At 36.4% G+C, this 14772-nt stretch overlaps 1 protein-coding gene across 2 annotated transcripts in view; it reads right to left on the bottom strand.

Annotated features, from left to right (window-relative positions):
- Nucleotides 1–14772, bottom strand: part of TARS3 (threonyl-tRNA synthetase 3) — a 73148-nt gene that overhangs the window by 8864 nt on the left and 49512 nt on the right. The window lies entirely within an intron of this gene.

The following is a 14772-nucleotide window of genomic DNA, read 5'->3' as shown; positions in this document are numbered from 1 at the left end:
AACCAGTATGGTATATTCCTGAATGTTACATAATGTTGTTCTTGTATAGGGAATGAAAGAGAAGTGGGATGATCCTTTCACAGGCCCCTGGATACAAGAAATTTCTGTCCCTTATCTATATCAAAAGAACTAAAATCAGGTCTAACCTTAAGAAGGGCAAATAGTGAAATAACCTATATGTACATATCTACATGTTCAGATAAACAATAGAATTAATGTCAAGGTCTCCAAAGATAACCCCAGTGGATTTTGTCGGCATTATATTAGATTTACAGATAAATCTGAAGAGAATTAATATCTTCCCAATATTGGTTCTTCCCATTGCAAGAGTGTGGTGTGAGTTTTCATTTAAACAACTTTTTTCTTAAATTTTCTTTTCTCTTGAATTTCTCACATATGAGTAAGATCATATAGTATTTGTCTTTCTCTGACTTATTTCACTTAGCATAATACACTCTGGCTCCATCCACAACACTGCAAATGGCAGGATTTCATTCTTTTTTATGGCTAAATATAAGCAAGAAAACAGATGAACATATGGGAAGGCGGAAAAGAAAAAAACATGAGGGAGGGAAACAAGCTCTAAGTGACTCTTAACGATAGAGAACAAGTGAGGGTTGATGGAGGGAGGTTGGTAGGGAATGGGCTAGAGGGTCTGTTAAGTTTACTCCTAGGTATTTTACATTATTATTGTTGCTTCTGAAATGTTTTTTTCCCCACTGCTTTTCCTAGCAGGTTATATATGAAAATAAATTAACTTCTGCATTTTGATGTTATTTAACTTTATCATTAGTCTCCATTTTTCTTCATTTAGTTCTGGTGGATTTCAAGACATCTAACATCTACAAATAACAACAATTTTATCTTTTTTGCTTCAAATATTTGTACTCCCAGAACAATTCTGAGTAATAGTACAAATAGTAGGCATAGTCCCTTCTTTCCAACAAAGCTGAGGTGTTCTTGTTATTTTATAATAAATATTCTTTATCATAGTAAAAAATTTCTTTTTGGTCATCTCACAAGTATGGATGCTAAATTCTGTTGACTGAATTTCAGCATTGTTGAATGTAATGAGTGACAATAATATACTTTTTAATGCTTTCTTAGGAAAAAAAAACTTATTTGATCATAATGATGATCCTGATGCTCCTCTCTCCTTTTCCCTTCATATCTAAGCTATGACCAAGTCATATTGGTTCTACCTTCAAAATATACCCCAAATACCTACACTTTAAAAAAAAATCTCTATTACTGCTACCTTATTCTACCTGTCATCATCTCCTACTTTGTCTTTAGACCCTGCTCCCACTCTTGTTCTCCTATTGTTATCTACCCAACACCTAGGGTAGATGGATAAATAGATATGGGTAGCCGAGTGGATGGATGGATGGATGGATGGATGACAAAAGGACAGAGAAACGGATGGATGGAGACTATCTTGCCTGATCTGCTTCTCTTCCACATCATCCTTGAATGTCCATCAACGTTCAAATTTTGTTAAACAAGCGTGTCATTTCAGCATAAACAAAGTCCTGTCATCCCCTATTCTTTTTTGTTCATTTTAGTAGGTTACTGGGGAAAGATGGGTTCTGTAAAACATGAACTTAAGACACCATCTTTCCTAAAAGGTCCAAATTTATTTTTGAAAGTTCTGTGTTTTATCCCTCATTTTCCTAAGCATTTTTATTATTCTCATGTGTTGGTGTAACTCTCAATATTTAATCAACTATTCTTTCAACTCTTTAACTTACAAGTCTTAGTGTAGCTTTATATATGTAGTAATCAAAACACAAGATGAAGAATACAAAATAAAATAAGATTTTTAAGGGCTGGACACAAATTGAGATTAATCCATAAAATCATACTGGAAAAATGATGGTTGTTCTCTTATTATAAGGATCTTATTAGGAAAATATTCTATTAAAATTATTAGATTTGAAACATGCCAATAATTTTTCCTTTTTAATTTTTATTAATAATTTTGAATGAAAGACAACTCAGCACATTATCTAATCAACACTATATCCAAAACTTAGACATGCTGATAAGAGGGCAGTTTAAAGGGATATGGTCATTTTTGTCTAGCTCAGATCAGGATGTTGGTTCCAGGCAAAATAGAGTAAGCATGCTCCACCCTAGCTCTCTCACAGAATACAAACACGCACCCTGGAAAAAAATGCATGGAACAGCCACCCGAGGATTCTGAAAGTAAATGATGACAGGTGGATTGTTAAAGAAGATGAGAATTTGAAGTACCATCGAACCAGTAGTTAGTTTCCTGTAATTTTGTCTTCCAGTATTGTGTGGCTGGTGGTCTAGACTAAAAGGTGGCCCCAAACCAAAAGTATACACTAGATGCAACGTCATGAGAAATCCTCATTTCCTGGTCAAGAGCCTGAAAAAATAACTTCTAAATTTCAAAAAGAGTAGGGGTTGTGGAAACCCTAGGGTTTCTTTTTTCCTCTTTTTTTCTGTTCTCTTCTGTCCAACCCCCAGGCATTCCCACAGAGGCCAGGGACTAAACTGGCACTTAAAACTCTGAGGAAGAGGATCATTCTCTCTGACCAGAAGGGACTATGATCCCACATGTCAGGGATGAATGCCTGTTGCCTTTTTTTTTTTTTCTCTCTCTCTCTCTGGCCTCCTGATGCTTGGTCTCTAGCACAGATATAGTCACAGAAAGAAATATGGTGGAGTGAGGAAGTAAAAGCCCCAGCTTTCTGGCCATAGAACTGTAAAAAGATAACCTAGGGAATCAAAAGTGCCAGGGAAATCAGAGAGCAGGGCATGCAATATAGCTACTCCATACTCATGTATGAACTCACCTGGCCTCCCCTCTGAGCTGCAACGTGTAGGTCTGACTGAACAGCACACAACAGGCTTGAGAACTGAACTACGTATGGGATTTGACCACTGGGTGGCACACACACTGGACAGATCTGAATAGCACCACTAAGGCTCTGAAAACTGAACTCATATTGGAACCACAGCCCACAGAAGGCATGTTAGAAATTAAGGCCTGAACCTAATTACCCCTTCAAATTGACTGCTGAACAAACAAACAAAACAACAAGAAAGAAATCAACAGTATCTTTATGATTTAAACAAAACCCATCATCTCCTAATATTCAAACTGTCTGGGATACAATCCAAAGTTACTTGCCATATTCATTACCAGGTAAATGTCTACAGGTGAGGGGAAAGGACCACAGATTCCAACAGTGAGATGACAAGGATGGTGGAATCACTGGAGACTATAAAAGAGTATTATAAGCATACTCCAACAAGTGAAACTGAACACACTTGAAATGACTAGAAAGATAAAAGTCTTAGAAAAGAAACTGTAAAACTAAAAAAAAATACAAGGATTGGAATGAACAAAATTCACTAGATGGACACCGCAGCAAAGGAGATGACAGAAACGAGTCAGTGAACTTAAAGATACATGAACAAAAGTATCCAATCTGAAATATACATAGAACAAGTGATGAAAACATAAACAGAGAATTGTGTAACAATAACAAAAGGCCTAATATTCACACCATCTGAATCCCAAAGTGAGAGGAAAAATAGCACAGAAAAAGGCATACTGTGCTATCTAGAAGAAACCCACTCTAAATTTAATGACATAAATGACATAAGCAGGTTAAAGATAAAAGTAAAAGGACAGGAAAACCCAAAACAGGCAAAAATGAAGAAAATAATAAAGAGAAGACATTGAATAAATTAAAAGCATAATAACAGAGAAAATCAATGATATTAAAAGTCAATTCTTTAAGAAGATCAGTAAAATTGATGAATCTCTAGAAAAACTGACAAAGAAAAAAATAAAGATGCACATGTTACTAAATTATGAATGAAAGAGAAAATATCGCTTCAGGTGACACAGAAATTAAAAGCATAATATGGTAATATTATAAACACATTTGCACATAACTTCAACAACTTAAATGAATCAATTCCTTGAAAAGCACAAACTCTAAATTTAACCAAAAAGAAATCTGTAACATAAATTTATCTTCTATCTCAATGCAAATGAACTCATAGTTAAAAACCTTCCTAAAGAAAACCTCCAGCAATGGATGGTTTCAATGGTATATTCTACTAAACATTTGAAAAAGTAATAATACCAGTTCTACATATCTTCCATAAAATAAAAGACAGTGGACCAGTTTCCAACTCATTTTGTAGGCCAGCATTACCCAGATACCAAAGCCAGTGAAAGTACAAGAAAAGAAAACCACAGACCATTATCCCATCTCAACATACATGCAAACTATTAGGAGCTCAAATCCAGTAATATATAAAAACAAGGATACACCATGACCAAGTAGAATTTATTCCAGCAATGCAAAGCTGGTTCAACATTCTAAATCAATGTACATTCACCATATGAACAGGCTAAAAAAAGTAAAGTCATATGATCCCATCAATTGATGTAGAAAAGGAATCTGACAAAATTCAAAACCCATTTATGATTAAAAAAAAACTCTCAGAAAACTAGGAATAGAGGAAAACTCCCTCAATTTGACAAAGAGCACCTACAAAAACCTGTATCTAGTGTAATACTTAAAGATGAAACAACTATACGCTTTTCTCCTAAGATTGGGAAGAAGAAAGTGACAATCCCCACCCTCATCCCTCTATTCAACCTAGCGCTGGGAGTTCTAGCCAGTGCCATGAGGCAAGAGAGCACAAGAAAAGGCAATAAAAAGCATACAGATGAGAAAGGAAAGGTTAAATTGTCTCTATTTGAAGATGATATGACTGTCTATATAGACAAGAATTCTACCAAAAAAACAAACAAAAACCCGAACTCCTAGAACTGATAAGTTAGTTCAGCAAATAAGATCAACATAGAAAAATCAGTTTTAGTTCCCAGTAAACACACAGGTGACAAAATTAAGAATACAATACACCATTTACAATTTCCCCTCCCAAATGAAATACTTAAGCATAAAGCTAATAAGATATGTACAGAACTTGTATGCCAAAATCTATAAAAACTGATGAAAGAAATCAAACAAGTTCATATACTGAAAGATTAACTACAGTTAAGAAGTCAATTCTACCCCCAAACTAATTTTAGATTTAATGCAATTCCAAACAAAATTCTCACTAGGGATTTTTTTTAGACCTATTGAAAGCAAAAGAGTTAGAAAAGCCAAAACAACTTTGAAAAAGAATAAAAGATTCACATTATCTGGGACGCCTGGGTGGCTCAGTGGTTGAGTGTCTGCCTTTGGCTCTGGATTCCAGGATCGAGTGCCACACTGGGCTCTCTGCGGGGAGCCTGCTTCTCCCTTTGCCTATCTCTGACTCTCTCTGTGTCTCTCATGAATAAAAAATAAATCTTTAAAAAAAAAAAAGATTTCCATTATCTAATTTTAAGACATTATCAAGCTACAGTAATCGAATCAGTATGGTATTAATAAGGGAATAATCAATGAATCAGAGTTGAAAATCTAAAAATAGGCTTATACAATGTGTCTGACTGATTTTTGATAAAGGCCCAAAGGCAAGTCAGTGAAGAAAGAACAGTCTGCCACAAAAATGTTAGCACAATTAGACATCTAGATACAAACAATGAATGTGACCTAAACTTCATTTCTTACACAAACATGAGCTCAAAATGGATCTTAGATCCAAAGATAAAACTTAGTATTAGAAAACTTTTTAAGATAAAGCATAAAGGAAAATCTTCATCACCTGTGCTTAGGCAAAGTATTTGTAGACATCATGCCAAAAGCATGATTTATAAAAGAAAAAATTGAAATTAAAAACTCAAGATTGAAGGGAAAGTTAAGACACTGTAAAAAACGAAAAAATAACAACTATAGGAGGAACTATTTGCAAAAAACATATTAAAGCCTTTGATTATATAAAGAACTCTCAAAACTCAACAGCAAGAAAACAACCCAATTTAAAAATTAGCAGAAGACTGGAACAGACACTAAACCAATGAAGATGTATTAATGGTATAAAAATATATTAAAAGATGTTAAGATCATTAGCCACTAGAGAAACAAAATCAAACCATGAGGAAATCCTACTACACCCCTATTAGAATGGCTTTAAGGAAAGGAAAAAAAAAGAAAAATAAATCAAAGGCTGGCAAGAATATAGAACACCTGGAACTTTCATACATTGCTAGTGAGAATGCAAAATGGCACAGCCACTCTGGAAAACAGTGTGTCAGCTTCTTGTAAGTTAAACATACACTTACCATGTGCCCCATTCCTAGGTCTATATACCAGAGAAATGAAAACTTAAATTCACACAAAAGCCTATACACTAATGTTTATAGTAGCTCTATTCATAATCACCCAAAACTGGGAATGAACTAAATTCCTTCATTTGAGTGACTGAAAAAACAAATTGTGGTGCATACATACAACAGCATATTAATTAGCAGTAAAAGGAATAAATTGTTGATACATGCAAAAGCATGGATGAATCTCCAAGACATTATGCTGAGTGAAAAAAGCCAATCTCAAAGGTTTTATATTGTATCATTCCATATAAAAAACATTCTGTAAAAGGCAAAATTACAGTGATGGACAACATATTGGTGATTGCCAAAGGAGAGGAATGGGAGGAGAATATGATGACAGGGGAACACATAGAAGTTTATTGGAACAATGGAATCATAATTTGGTATTGGCACACCATTCTACATGGGTGTTAAAACTCACAGAACAGTATACACACACCACACACATGTGAACTTCACTGTATGTTAAGAATTGTTTTTTTTTTAAAGAGTTGTTAATGTGAAATGATAAAATTGCCTTTTCCCTCTGCTTTCTCTGACAAATACCTTATCCTCAAGATACAGACCCAATGTTTACTCTTTATGAAGTCATCCCTCCTCCACCTCAGGGAGTTAGCAGCTTGAATTATGTTTTATAGTACTTTGTTCATATCTCTAATCTTACACTTATTTATCTTCCTTTCCCCACTAAACCATGTCCTCAGAAAATTCAAGTTGATCCCCAAATAGATTATTAGCAGGTATGTAAATATATGAGTATTCTGGAACTGGAGATAGGTAGATGGTGGTAGAGTAAGAAGACCCTAGGCTCACGTCCTCTCACAAATACAACTCGATAACTACCAAATCACCCTAAATACCCCAAAAATCAACCTGAAGACTGACAGCAAATTTCACAACTAAAGGGAGAGGTCACATTGAAGAAGGCAAAAAGTACAGAGACGTGGTTTAGGGGAGAAACGGATCCTGGCTGCTTGAGGTTGGGAGGGAGCCATGCTTGTGGTGAAAGGCAAGAGAGAGAGGAGCACACAGGGCAATACACAAGGAGAATGTTTCCCCATAGCCGCTGGCTTGGAAAATAGAGGGGCTGAATTTCATGAGTTCTTACAACTAGTGGGGCTTGAAGCCTAGAGTTTTAGTCAGCTGGGATAGAGCCTGAAGGGTACTGCCCTATTCCTGGAGAGAAGGTAAGCAAATAACTTGGGGGCAGACAGCATGGAAAAAGTGATCTAAAGAGAACCTGGGGCACATGGTGGGGAGAATATCTGCTCTTCTTGGAGCACATCCCTAAGAGGTAACATTCACAGAGAGGCCTCTCCAGGAACAACAGAGCTAGCCACCACCATTTCCCTCCCCCAGCCCTCAGCATAAACACAGAACCACCCATAGGAAGCAGCACAGTGTGGACACCGGCTGCCTAATTTGCTTGCACCAAGTCCCCCACCCTCACCCCTGGCACTCTGATGGAGCTGCCCTTCTCAGTCACACCCCAATCCCAGTGCAGTTGGCCCTCCCCCAAAAGACCAGCAAAAACCCCAGCCCACAACACATCTCCCAATCAGAGAGTTCTATAGGGCCTCAGTTCCAGTGGAGGTGGTGACATGTCTCATTTCACAAACAGACCAGAGCATACCTAATTAAAACTCACCACACTCAGCCCAGAGACCAAATACTACCCACATCAGGCAAGGAGAGCCTCTGCAGATGACCAGCTTGAAGGATAGAGCAGCAAGAACAGAACAGCAGAACACACAGCACACACTGAAGACACTCCCTGAAGCACTAGGCCCTGGGTAGTTTTTCAACCTCTTCTTAAGGCCATTACTTTCAGGATCAGAACATGGAACTGAGTTTTCTAACACAGAGAAGCAGACAGAGATGTACAGAAAATGAGAAGACAGGGGAACTTATCTCAAATGAAAGAACAAGATAAGGCCACAACCAGAGATCTAAGTGAAAGAACTATAAGTAACATGCCTGATGGAGAATTTAAAGCAATGATCATAACAACGCTCGCTGGAATTGAAAAAAGAATGGAAGACATCAGTGAGATCCTTACTGCAGAGATAAGAGTTAAACAAGAGTCAACAGGAAATGAAGTGCATAATAAATGAGATTAGAGAAACACCAGATGCAATGAATAGCAGGCTGGAAAAAGTGAGGAGCAAATTAACTACTTAGAAGACAAAATAATAGGAAGCAGTGAAGCTGAACAAAACAGACAAAAAAGAATTATGTAAAACAAGAATAGGCTTAGGAATCTCAGTGACTCCATCAAACATAACAACACTTGTATTACAGAAGTCCCAGAAGAGAGAAAAAACGGGGCAAAAAATTTAAGAAAATCATAGCTGAAAACTTCTCTAATCTGAGGAAGGAAACAGGCATCCAAATCCAAGAGGCACAAAGAACTCCCATCAAAATCAACAAATGCAGGCCCACATCAAGATATATTTTAATTAAATTTGTAAAATATAGTGATAAAGGAAAAAAATCTTAAAAGGACAAAAGAAGTCAGTAACTTCCTAGGAAAAATCCATAAGTCTAGCTGGAGATTTATCAACAGAAACTTTAACAAGCCAGAAGGTACTGAAAGTGTTAAATGGGAAAAATCTGCAGCCAGGAATTCTCTATCCAATAAGGCTATCATTCAGAATAGAAGGAGAGATAAAAAGTTCTCCAGACAAACTAGAACCTAAGGAATTTGTGACCATTAAACAGCCCTGCAAGAATTATTAAGGGGAAAAAAAAAAAAAAAGAATTATTAAGGGGGCTCTTTGAATGGAAAGGAGAGACCAAAAGTACCACCACCTCCGCTTCAATATCTCCCAAACTTTGAAATGTTTCACTAGATCTTGCAGAAGTTCCCACCCAAACATCAAACTCTCTCTATGCTTATAAAGGGGAAGTTTTCTTTACCCCCCTCTCACGGAATGGCTATATATCATCAAGTTCTGGGGGTAATAGCTCATCTGCCACACCCTCCCAGCTGCTTGATTTGGCCTGGTGATTCTGACCCTGGCTGAGAATTCCAGGCCCAGAGAGGAAATCCAGTAGCCCAGCCTGACACGGAGACTAGGCCCCATTCCCATGTATTCTTCAAACTTACCCATCTCCTAGAATTCCCTTCTATCAACCAGCTTCAAGGCCTTCCTCCTACTACTCCACTTCTGCTCTACTAAAATCCCCTGTACACACCAGCTCTTCTCCTGGGGCTGCACTGGTATCTAAGCTTGCCTTCCTCTCCCTTAGACCTCTCCTAGACTGGAGGGATCTCTGGGGGCAGAAGGAGCCTCACTGACCTCTGAATTCCCTTGCTCAGGAAGGCTCAGAGATGATGGAAGAGGCCACGCCAGTCTTGGCATGAGGGAGATGAGCCCAAATGCAAAACAGCAGAGACAAGAAGCCACCTGTCTCTCCAAGACAGTCCCTTCAAGAGTGACTGTGACCGGAAATCAGGGACAAGGCAGGCCCTGGTTGAGGAGACAAAGTCTTCCAGGCTAGGTTCCTATGGGCTGATTGCCTTAACAAAGTATAAACGTAGGAAACACAAAAGCAGTAAAAATGAATATTTCTGTAAAAAACCAGTCAAGGAATTCACAAAACAGATATAAAATATAATAACATATACCTAAAACATGGAGAGAAGAATGGGTTCAAATTTAAATGACCATTGGGATGTCTGGGTGGCTCAGCGATTGAGCGTCTGCCTTTGGCTCAGGGTGTGATCCTGGAGTCCCAGGATCGAGTTCCACATCAGGCTCTGTGTGTGTGTGGAGCCTGCTTCTCCCTCTACCTGTGTCTCTGCCTCTCTCATGAATAAAAAAAAAAATTTTTTAATGACCATCAACTTAATATAGACTGTTGTATGCAGAAGAGGTTATATACAAACCTAATGGTAACCAAATATCAAAAACCATTAATAAACATGCAAAGAATGAAATCAAAGAAATCCAAATATATCACTGAACAAAATCAGCAAAATATAAAAGAGAGAAAGTATCAAAGAAAATCTCCAGAAACAACCACAAAACAAGTAATAAAATGACAATAAATACATATCTTTCAATAATTACTTTGAAGGTAAATGGACTAAAGGCTCCAATCAAAAGATACAGGGTGTCAGAATGGATAAAAAAACACAAAACACAACAACCATCAAATGCTGCCTACAAGAAACTCATTTTAGACCTAAAGATACCTGCAGATTGAAAATGAGAGGATGAAGAAACATTTATCATGCAAATGGATGCCAAAAGAATGCCAGGGCAGCAATACTTACATTGGACAAATGAGACTTTAAAACAAAGACTGTAACAAGAGACAAAAAAGTACAATATCTAATCATCAAGAAGATAATCCAACAAGAAGACATAACAATTGTAAATAGTTATGCACCCAACATGGCAGCACCCAAATATATAAAACAATTAATAACAAACATAAAGAAATTCATTGATGATAACAAAATACTATTATGGAACTTTAAACCCCATTTATATCATTGGATGGATCATCTAAACAGAACATCAACAAGGAAACAATGGCTTTCAGTGACACATTGGACCAAATGTGATTATTAACAGATAATCTTAGAACATTCCATCCTAGAACAGCAGAATACACATTCTTTTCAAGTGTACATGGAACAATCTCCACAACGGATCACATATATAACCATAAAACAGGCCTCAACAAATTTTAAGAACATTTTAGTCATACCATGCACCTCTTCTGACCATAATACTGTGAAACTAGAACTCCACCACAAGAAAAAATCTGGAAAGGGATCCCTGGGTGGCGCAGCGGTTTGGCGCCTGCCTTTGGCCCAGGGCGCGATCCTGGAGACCCGGGATCGAATCCCACATCGGGCTCCCGGTGCATGGAGCCTGCTTCTCCCTCTGCCTGTGTCTCTGCATCTCTCTCTCTCTGTGACTATCATAAATAAATAAAAATAAATAAACCCACTGTTTAAAAAAAAAAAAAAAAGAAAAGAAAAAATCTGGAAAGATAAAAAATACATGGAGGTTGGAAAAAAATGAATGGGCCAACCAGAAAATAAAGGAAGAAAAAAATACATGGAAACAAAAGTGAAAACACAAAAGTCCAACACCTTCAGGATGAAGCACTCAGTGGTCTTAGGACCACAAGAGGGTTGTTTATATCAATACAAGACTATCTCAAGAAGCAAGAAAAATCTCAAATCAACAACCTAACCTTACACTTAAAAGAGCTGTTAAAAGAACAACAAATGAAGCCTACAGCCAACAGAAGAAAGGAAATAATAAAGATTAGAGCAGAAATAAGTGATATAGAAATTAAAAAACAAAAAAACCCAATAGAACAGATCAATGAAAACAGGAGCTGATTTTTTGAAGAAATTAATAAAATTAATAAACCTCTAGTCAGACTTATCAAAATGAAAAGAGAAAGGACCAAGGTGAATAAAATCACAAATAAGAAGAAAAATATCAACCAACACCACAAAAATACAATTATAATGCAATACAATTATAAAAGAACATTATGAAAAACCATATGCCAACAAACTGGACAATGTAAAAGAAATGCATAAATTTCTAGAAACATATAAATTACCAAAAATGAAACAGGAAGAAATAAAAAACCTGAACAGACTGATAACCAGCAAAGAAATGGAATCAGTAATGAAAAAACTCCCAAAAAACAAAAGTCCAGTACCAGACAGCTTCACAGGTGAATTCTACCAAACATTTAAAGAAGAGTTAGTACCTATGCTTCTCAAATTATTCCAAAAAGTATAAAAGGAAGGTTAAATTCCAAATTCATTCTATGATGCCAGCATAACTCTGATAACAAAAGCAGATAAAAACACCACACACACAAAATAGAAGAGAACTAGAGGCTAATATCTCTCATGAACACAAATGCAAAAAACCCTCAACAAAATATTAGCAAACTGAATCTAAAATACATTTAAAAAATCATTTACCATGATCAAGTGGGATTTATTCCTGGGTTGCAAAGGTAGTTCAAAGTTCACAAATCAACCAACATGATATATCACATTAAAAAAAGAAAGGATATGAACTATATGATCATTAAATGCAGAAAAAACATTTGACAAAGTAAAACATCCATTCATGATAAAAAAAAAAAAAAACCCTCAACAAAGTAGGTTTAGAGGAAACATCATAAAGGTCATATATGAAAAACCCACAGCTGATACCATCCTCAAGGGGGTAAAACTGAGAGCTTTCCTCTACAGTCAGGAATAAGACAGGGATGTCCACTCTCAGCATTTTTATTCAATACAGTACTGGGAGTCCTAGCCATAGCAATCAGACAACAAAAAGAAATTAGAGGCATCCAAATCAGCAAGGAAGAAGTAAAAGTTTTGCTCTTTGCAGATGACATGATATTCTGTGTAGAAAACCCCAAGACTCCACCAAAACACTGCTAAAACTAATACATGAATTCGGCAAAGTTGGAGGATATAAAATCAATGTGCAGAAATCTGTTGCATTTCTATATACTAACAATGAAACAACAGAAAGAGAAATTAAGGAATCAATCCCATTTATAACTGCACCAAAAATCATACAATATCTAAAAATAAACCTAACCAAAGAGGTGAAAGACCTATATTCTGAAAACTATAAAACACTCATGAAAGAAACTGAAGATAACACAAAAAAATGGAAAGACATTCCATGCTTATGGACTGGAAGAACAAATATTGTTAGAAAGTCCATAGTACCCAAACTAATCTGTACATTTAACGCAATCCCTAACAAAATACCACCGACATTTTTCACAGAGCTAGAACAGTCCTAAAATTTGTATAAGACCACAAATGACCCCAAAAAGGCAAAGCAATCTTGAAAAAGGAAAACAAAGCTGGAAACACCACAATTCTGGACTTCAAGTTATACTACAAAGCTGCAGTAATCAAAACAATATGATATGGGCACAAAAATAGACATGCAGATCAATAGAAAACAACTGAAAACCCAGAAATGAACCCACAATTATACAGTCTTTCAATCTTCAACAAAGCAGGTAATAATATTCAATGGAAAAGACAGTCTCTTCAACAAATGGTGTTGGGAAAACTGGACAGCTACATGCAAAAGAATGAAACTAGACCACTTTCTTACACCATACATAAAAATAAACTCAAAATAGATTAAAGAACTAAAAGTAAGACCTGAAACCATAAAAATCCTAGAAGAGAACACAAGCAGTAACTTCTTTGACATCAGCCATGGCAACTTCTTACTAGATATGTCTTCTGAAGCAAGGGAAATAAAAGCAAAACTAAACTATTGGACTACATCAAAATAAAAAGCTTCTGCACAGGGAAGGAAACAATCAACAAAACTAGCAACCTACTGAATAGGAGAAGATTTTTGCAAGTGACATATTTGATAAAGGGTTAGTCTCCAAAATATATAAAGAACTTATACAACTCAACACACACACACACAAAACCCTAATCCAATTTTAAAAATGGGCAGAAGACATGAACAGACATTTCTCCAAAAAACACTCCAGATGGCCAATAGAAATATGAAAAGAATCTCATCATCACTCTCCATCAGGGAAATGCAAATCAAAACTAAAATGAGATAATCACTTCACACCTGTCAGAATGGCTATAATCAATAACACAAGAAACAACAGGTGTCGGCGAGAAAAGGGAACTCTCTTGTACTGTTGGTGGGAATGCAGACTGGTGTAGCCACTGCAGAAGAGTATGGAGGATCCTCAAAAAGTTAAAAATGGAACTACCCTATGATCCAGCAATTGAACTACTAGGTATTTACTGAAAGAATACAAAAATACTAATTCAAAGGGGTTCATGCACCCTGATGTTTATAGCAGCATTATCTACAATAGCCAAAGTATGGAAACAGCCCAAGTGTCCACCAATCAATGAATGGAATGGATAAAGAAGAAGTCACACACACACACACACACACACACACACACACACACATATATGATATATATACACACACACACGCAAAAACACACACAATGGAATATTACTCAGCCATAAAAATGAATGAAATCTTGCCATTTGCAAAAACATGAATGGGGCTAGAGAGTATTATGCTAAGCAAAGTAAGTTAGAGAGAGACACTAATATGTGGAATTTACTCATGCAGAATTTAAGAAACAAAACAAACAAGTAGAGGGGAAAAAAGAGAAGGAGACATACCAAGAAAAAGACTCTTAACTATAGAGAACAAACTAATGGTTAGGAGAGGGTAGGTGAATGGGGAGATGGATGAAATAGATGATGGGGATTAAGGAAGGCACATATGATGAGCACTGGGTGTTGCACGGAAGTGTTGTCACTATATGGTACAACTAAAATTAATATTACATTGCATGTTAACTAACTGAAATTTAAATAAAAACTTGAAAAAAAATTAAAAATAAATTAGTATATCACTCATATACTACTAGACACTTACTAGTCTATGTATTAATGCTTATTTTGTATTGCT

This window comes from Canis lupus, chromosome 2 (genome assembly GCF_048164855.1).
Source record: "Canis lupus baileyi chromosome 2, mCanLup2.hap1, whole genome shotgun sequence".
Lineage (NCBI taxonomy): Eukaryota > Metazoa > Chordata > Mammalia > Carnivora > Canidae > Canis > Canis lupus.
The sequence above is the reverse complement of the archived record's forward strand: the minus strand, read 5'-3'. Positions and strand labels throughout refer to the sequence as shown.